This window comes from Phalaenopsis equestris, unplaced genomic scaffold, assembly GCF_001263595.1.
Source record: "Phalaenopsis equestris unplaced genomic scaffold, ASM126359v1 Scaffold000107, whole genome shotgun sequence".
In the NCBI taxonomy this organism is placed as follows: domain Eukaryota; kingdom Viridiplantae; phylum Streptophyta; class Magnoliopsida; order Asparagales; family Orchidaceae; genus Phalaenopsis; species Phalaenopsis equestris.
The window spans coordinates 1,545,622-1,554,418 of record NW_018164549.1 but is presented as its reverse complement, the minus strand read 5'-3'; positions in this window follow the sequence as shown (position 1 = coordinate 1,554,418).

The window sequence follows — 8,797 nt, the reverse complement described above, 5'->3', positions numbered from 1 at the left end:
ATTCTGTACAATTCATGTTTATTTCCGTTCCTTGTATATTTGATATTAATTGTTTGGACTTTTTACACTATTCGAATGTGTTTTTTTCCCACTTGCAATTAATTTGTTTTTCTTTTAGTGAGTCTGAGAGGTTCATGATGAGACGTTTGACCTTATAGGTTCTTCTAGATTGCCTATTAGTTGTTGGTTGGTGTCACATGTGAAAGTCTGATGCAGACAACTAAGTTCATCTCTTCTTTTTGGCGATATGATTTTTGAGAATTTTTTAGGTGATATGCATATGTTGGCACACACAAACTTGGTTTTATGTGGGCTAAAGGCAACCAAGAACCCAGTTTTTTACAGTCTATTGTCTTTTTGTAGGGACAGATTCATTGGTTGGTATATTGAGTTCTCAGAGATCTCACGCCTGCAAAAAACTGTAATTAATTACTTCTTTTAGCAATTTTAACTTCTGTTATGACTAATGAATTGCCTTTTGTAGCACTCATGAGAGATGAGCCCCAGGATTTCAGGGACCTCCCGATGATTGCTCTGCCACTGCGGACTTCAGACTTCACTACTTACGTCACGTCAGACGCATAGCTACAAGAGGTAATTCTACAGGTGCCCGCAGAGAATCACTGAGAAGTGTGACTTCTTCCGGTGATCAGACAGTCTGGCGGATTCTATTGCCGATAGTAATCGAGAATGGATAGCATCTCTGGAGGGCGGCGTAGCTTGCGATGCACGTCGTCTACATTTTAAAATTATTATTACCATATTAAATGTAATTTTAATAGTTTTTTTCCCTTTTTTTAGCAATCTTGATACTGTCAAGTGGGTGTTCATCTTGATTTTTGTATTGTTCTGAAGTATCAAATATATAATTATGACAATTCTGTCATAAACAACATTACTACATAGGGGCAGATTGGTCATTTGTCCAGAAACAACTGCCGCACAACTGTTTTCAAACCGAAGAAAATAAATAGTCAGCCAGCTCATCCACAACAGCTGCTACGCAGCAGCTTCCTGAGACAGTTGCTACACAACAACTTATTGATAAGTTGTGGATACCCCAAACAGACCACAACACCACCTCCAAGAAGATAACTTATATGGAGAACCCAAGCGAGGAAGTGGTTATAAAAGGCTCCAATCCATGAAGAGACCGCCAAGCAAACTACTTAATAAGAAACTAAAAGATGACTTATGTAAGAAATTCAATGAGCCTAATCTTGTGACAGTCGTTAAACTAAAGTGAATGACAAAACTAGTTGAGCAGATTACGAAGAGTTTCAAAGTCAATTGGGGTCTCCAGATATCTAAAGCCAAGGCCAACAGAATATTCCAAGTAGATCTTCAATGGAGAAGTCCCCCACTGTCCTTCTTTTAAGTGGAGAAGTCCTCGAGCACTCCCACTCCATTAAAAGCCATAATTGAAATTGTTCAGCCCTCATCTAGTCGTTCCAAATCATTATTTAATCACAACTACTGTAAATCAACCTACTCAATCCGTCGGTCTAATTTGGTAAGGAAAAGAAAAAGAAAAAATCTCAGCAAAAAAAAAGGGAAATCTTAGGGGATTAACATTTCCATGTAAAACACTTATTTTGAAAGTATTTTAAAAATGGTACAATTTTTGGTGCATTGCCAAGAGTCATTAAGCTCAACAATGCTTGTTTATGCTGCATTGGCGTCCAATGAGCCATAAATGGCCGAACTAGCATCAAAAGGGCCAAATGGTCATGCTTATTTCCCAGGGAACCTAAATCAATCCAAACTGGCTGAAACTGACACATCGAGACAAACCAAATTACAAGAGGACTGCAAAGAGAGGTTGCTTCACAGATGAAAAGAGTGCAGAAGAAGAAAGAGAAATGGAATATAATGAAGGAGAGTTCCCTCTTCACCATATCTGACTCCACAAAAATGACATTAAGCATCTCAATACCACCTTGACGTCAGAGGAGATGAGCTCTCTCACAGCGAGCTGCACCTGGTTATATGGCATTGCATTTTCTTCTTGCTGTACTCAAACAGTGACGATCTGCCACCACCTCCATTTTCAATTGACCATCACAAATGTGTGCCAACTCCCTATTTACGTTAATCTTTAAGATAAAAAGAGAATAAATCATAGTTCACCGAAATAGCAAAAATCAGATCTCATACCACAGTAAAATCAAGGAAAATTTTTTAGCCAAAAATTTTCATACATTCATAAATTCATAATCATAATCATCGCTATGAGAGTTAAGGTTCGGTGGGAAGAAATTCAGTCGATACAACTGGCCTCATAACAAAAACCATTTAATTGATGCAAAAACCGGTAAACCATCGAGACTGAGATCCCCAAGAAAATTGCAAGGATTAGTAAAATAAAAAGAACATTGCACCTATCACACTTTCATAAAAAATTGACAACTACAGCTCAACAAAATGCGAACAAGTCGCCAGCCAATAGAATATTCTATTAAGAGCCGAAGGGACAAGACCGCCAAAGCTTAAGAAAGTATGAGGGATATGCTTTCTACAAGAGTTATTAGGAAAAGAGAGTGCACATAAAATGTGTAAGAGTAAACCTTAAGAGTGAATATGATGGATCACAAAGCAGCAACAACAACAACAACAACAAAGCCTTATCCCACTACGTAGGGTCGGCTACATGAATCATTTTCTTCATTGCTTCCTATTTAGTGTTATATTTTCATTTAGTTCTAATAAATTAAGATCAATTTTTATACAATAAGCCCAAGTCTTCCTAGATCTACCTCTGTCTTTCTCATCATAAGTCGAATCTAAAACATCTACTCACGTAATCGGATTATCAGATGGTCGACATTTAATGTGACCAAATCATCTAAGACAACTTTCTCTAATTTTGTTCGTCACTGGAGTTGCACCAACCTTGCACCAACCCCCAACCCTATCACGAATATATTCATTTCGTGTTTTGTCTCTAAGTGTCAAGCCACTCATCCACCTAATCATTCTCATCTCGGCAACACTTAACTTAGTATTATGCTTCTCTTTTAAAGGCCGACATTTAGCACCATAGAGCATTGCAGGTCTCACCACCATCTTATAAAATTTTCCTTTCAATCTAAGCAGTACTTTTTTTATCACACAGAAGGCCCGAAGCATTCCTCCACTTCAACCAACCAACTTGAATTCTACTATCACCATCGCTTTGAACAACGGACCCGAGATATCTAAATCTTTCATACCTTTTAATAATTTGACCACCCAAAGTTACACATCTGTCACTAGAGCTACTACTAATAAAATTACATTCCATGTATTCAGTTTTAGTTCTACTCAAATGAAGGCCTTTAGGCTCCAATGTAGACCTCCGACCATAATTCAAGTTTTTTCTGGGCTTGTTCTTTCGCCTTATCCACAAGAAGGATATCATCAACAAAAAGCATATACCAAGGTACATCCTCCTGTAAATGTCCAGAAAGACCATCCATAACTAAAGCAAAAAAATATGGGCTTAAAGCCAATCCCTGATGCAATCCAACAGAAATAGGAAAATATTTGGTCAATCCTCCTTCAGTTTGAATACAAGTAACAGCTCTGGTATACATATCTTTAATGACTTAAATATAAATCATATCAACACCTTTCTTCTCAAGAACACTCCAAATGACATCTCTTGGAGCCTTATCGTAATTTTTTCTAAATTCAAATCTAGATCTTCCTTATTATCTTTGAACTTCTCCATTAAACCTCTCAATAAATGTATAGCTTCCATGGTTGACCTGTTAGGCATAAATCCAAATTGATTATGAGAAATCTTTGTAATACATCTTAACCTATGTTCAATTACCCTCTCCCATAAATTTAAAGTATGACACATCAACTTAATTCCTCTATAATTTGCACACTCTTGTGCATCCCCTTTAATCTCAAAAAAGGGGACCAAAATACTCTTTCTCCACTCCTCAGACATTTTTTTAGTTTTTAAAATAATATTAAAGAGTTTAGTAAGCCAAAACACTCCCAAATCTCCTAAATATTTCCAAACTTCAATTGGGACATCATCAGGTCCTACAGACTTTCCACCCGTGGTTTTCTTTAAAACCTCCTAAACTTCTTTTTTTACTAATGTGACGGTAAAAATGAAACGTGTTATCGTTACTAACAATATTAAGATCGCTAAGATCAATCATATTTTCAGAAACTTCATTAAAAAGTTTATCAAAATAACTCACCCACCTATGTTGAATATCTTTTTCTAAGAAAAGACCTTTTTTATTTTCATCTTTAATACACTTTATTTGGGTTAAATGTTTACTAGTATTTTCTCTTTGTTTTGCTAATTTATACATATATTTTTCACCATCCTTAATATCTAATCTATCATAAGGATCACTAAAAGAAGAATTTTTAGCGTCACAGATTGTTCTGTTAGACTCCCTGCGAGACATTTGATATTTTTCACATTTCTCTAAGTTTTTACAATTAAACCATTTTTTATAACATAACTTCTTATATTTTATCTTTTCTTGCACATTATTGTTCCACCACCAATTATTTTTATTTATAGAAACTTTTTCTTTTGATTCTCCAAGTACATCTTTTGTTACTTGTTGAAAATAGTGTTTGTTATTTCAGCCCACATAGCATTTGCTTCTTCATGAACTTCCCAAATTTTGTAATCTTAAATTTTACTCATAAAAATAATTTTATTTGTCTTTTAGGTTCCTCCATCTAATTCTACAATGAAGAGTCCTAGCATTCTTTATTTTATAACTCCATCTTAAAACCTAGAACTAATAATCAATGTTGGGTACTTAAATCCTTACTTGGAATGATCTTACAATCTTTACAATCTCGATAATCTCTTCTTCTCATAAGAAAAAAATCAAAAATCAATTTGTGAAAAAAATCAATTTGTGTTTTATTAGATCCATTCTTATAAGTAATAAGATGCACATCCCTTTTCTTGAATAAAGTATTAGTAATAATAAAATCATACGCTAAAGCAAAATCTAAAATGACACTACCTTTTTTATTAGTCATTCCAAAACCGTAGCCACCATGAATATTTTTGAGATCTTCTACCACTCTACCGACATGTCCATTTAAATCTCCTCCAATAAAAATTCTTTCTTCAAGAGGTGTCATTTGTATTAAGTCTTCTAAGTCATTCCAAAATTTATCTTTAGACACTGTATCTAAACCTACTTGAGGAGCATAAGCACTTATAATATTAAAAATATTAGTATCAATAATAATCTTAAGGACTATAATTCTATCACCAACTCTATTAATTTTTACAATATTATCTTTCAAACTCTTATATATAATTACACCTACACTATTTCTAGTGTGCCTCTTACCAGAATACCAAAGTTTAAAACCTAAGTTATCAATCTCCTTAGTTTTTTCTCCCACTCATTTAATTTCCAGAATACATAAGATATTAATCTTTCTATGAATCATAATATCAACTAACTCCATTAACTTATCATTGAGAGTACATATATTCCAAGATCCTATCCTAATTTTAGTTTCATTAGTTTCATGGACCAGCTTCTTTAACCGCATCCGTCTGAAATGTAGGAATCCTTGCTTATTAACACTACACCCGGATCACAAAGCAAATGCAAAAAAAAACAAGCACAAAAAAAATTCAAGATTAGAGTGATTCAATTATATTCACCTACATACATAACCACATAAAGATCAAATAATCCAATAAACTTTTAATACCATATAAATTTGAAAGATAAACACTGAGATACCACTTTGATATAATAACATATTGGCAAGGAACAAAAACTATTTGCCTCTACTGAAATCAGAGACTACCAAGGCACAAATAAAAGAGTGATAACAGAAGATTAAAATGAAAGAAGAATCGACTGTTAATGAAGTAAGAAGACCCAATTACTACAAGAACCGGAAGCCAGCTTTGGCGAAGCTAGAAAATTCTACTATGACAACAAACATTAAGATGAATTCTTTGAATTTCAAAAAAAAGATTTAGATTTATCATTCATATACAAAAAAGGCTTAGGAATTATAATTAATCTGCATTTATTGAATATTTCTTCTGACATTCCATCCAATCTTTGGGCATAAGCAAATAAATGGAAAGCTAATTATCTTACTCCTAGGAAAGCTAATACAACAAGCAAATATAATAAAATTTAAGACTTCCAAAACAATTGATTCAGGTGGATTGGCAAAGCAGCGCCAAGGTACATAAATGAAGAGGAAAATACTAATGACTAGCATCACTAGCACCTAAGGGCCTAAATGCATAATTTCTCTCTTGAGTAGATGACACATATGCACTCAGCCTTGGACCCAGTCCATTCTCTTCAGAGATAACATAGCTATTAGGCTAGACACCAGCATAACAATACTACCCTCTCAAAAGACACATTGTCCTCAAGGTAGAAAAAAGTGAGGGTGTCTCACCTTCTCCACCACAGCTACCTCTGATTTTTCACCATCCGCCTCCTCGTTACACACTGTGAGAACCTGTAATGTTCGATCATTGCAACGGTGTCCTGGGGCAAACATTGCATCACATCAAAAGCATAACCCTTTAACTCACTTCTCCTGAATCTATCTCTATAAGGAGCTTGAGAGTTTCTCTCGATCATGACCCATGATTCTTGTCCTATGAAGCCTCTCTTTGGACTTCCACTATTTGAGTTTTGGTAACATTATGGTTGTGGCAATTTGATATGATGCTCAACCCGTGCCACTCCTATTAGCCCATCCATTACATTTTTATTTCAATAAATTGTGCTAATTCAATAGTTTCTCTCAATCCTCGCAACCTCAGCAGACATATTGATGCTAAAATCTCTGACTTCAACCCTTTCATAAAGTTTTCTTCCAACGCTTCTTCTGATACTCCCTCAAGCCAGATAGCATCTCAACAAAACAAATATTTTATTTATCCAAAGTGAATAATACAACCACGAACACATAAAATAAATGATAAACAACTACAATTCGAGAGACAAGCGATCTCCTAGAATTTCTACAATTCAAGAGGTGGGAAATCTCTCCCAAATCCTAAACCTAAGATTCACAACTCAATCTTCATGCATACTCCAACCCTAAACATAATAAGCTTATTTATACCCAACAACTTAGACTTATTTATACTAAACAATAATAAATGACAAAAGATTAAATTGACCTTAGGTGCCCAAAAGACAAAATTACACTAGGCACCAACGTAACAAGACCCATCTCCCCCTCTAAAATGAGAATCAATAATGCAATAGAACGCCATGATTTCTTCCCCGATCTCAAAAATTTCTGGTAAAACCCCACCTTTTCATTTTTTTTTATTGCAACAGTACATAAAGCATTACCCAAACTCGGCTACAATACCAAATAAACTCACCTTTTTTTTTTTGGTTTGTCAAAAGCAGTTCCTGTTGTGGATCCTTTTTTGCGCACAAGGTATTGGGAATTAGCTAAAGAGAGGTATATATAAATCAGAATTTACATAAATTTGAAAACTACAATAAATCCACATGCAAGAAAACAAGATTTTGCAAAACTCTCAAAATTGATTACATAATTCTTAAGTTATTCCATTTGCCTAAACAACCCAAGTTAAATCTCAATGTAGGATTTACAAAGATGAGGACGTATCATATCACCATAAGAGAACTCTAAATTTGGAAATCAATTTATCTCCATATTACCAAACAATCGCCCCTTTGGACATTAACTTTTGATGTAAATTTTAACAACCTATAAACAAATAACTCTCTATGCAGCTTCTCAAAAAGCAAATTTCAATTTTTAAAGCAGTTTATATTATGCATCATTCACCTGTAAGAGATCTCAACAGGCCTATTGCATACTAAAGTAAATCCATCAACATCGAGTCTGCACCTGTTATTGAATTTTCACATCTCCAAAATGATTCTCTCCTTATTCTAAATGTTGCACTTAACAACTTGGCAATAGATAGAATTAACATTAATATATAATCTTCATAATCATCTTAAAAAATTTCCCCCCCAAATCATATGCCGCTTTTAATTTTCGAACTGTTCATGCATCCTTGAATCTAGATATCATTTACATCCTCAAATTGTGAAGACAGCTTTGAACACAATAAATATTAGAAGCACAATTTTCACTTTTTTTTCCACATTAGATAGGGAATGACTTTCCAATATCATCATTTTAACATATTCATGCCTAGATGTATCACATAGCGTGTTCTTTTTTAGGAAATAGAGACTATGAAAGGTACCCCACCATTCAAAATGTGTTTATTGTACATTTTAACATAACATGATACCTTCTACTGCAAAAATCCAACAATCAATATAAAATATGACACTAAATAGGAAATAATGGAGAAAAAGGATTCATGTAGCCGAACCCACTAAGTGTGATAAAGGTTTGTTGTTGTTGTTGTTGCTGATGACATTTTTACTATAAAAAGCCAGCAATCAATTTCTAACAAGCTCAAGGCCTATGCAATTCTATCTAGACATAAGAAACTATTAACACCAATGAATTTACTAAATGGTTATTCAATTCCCTACATTAGTGGTGTAAAGTAAAACAAATATAGAGGGTTTTTAAAATTCTGGAATTTGACATTTGGATGGATGAAAACGGAATTTAGAGTAAAATTCTGGTTAATTTGGAATTCACAATGCAGTTTTAAACTATTGTGTTCCAAATTTTTTAGATTTGAACAATTTCAAATATACAGCAAACTGCAACCTGTTGTAGCTGCCACAGTCACCTGCTCCCAGCTGCCACACGTTATACACCACACCCCATTGACCAGCAGCCGCCACCGCTT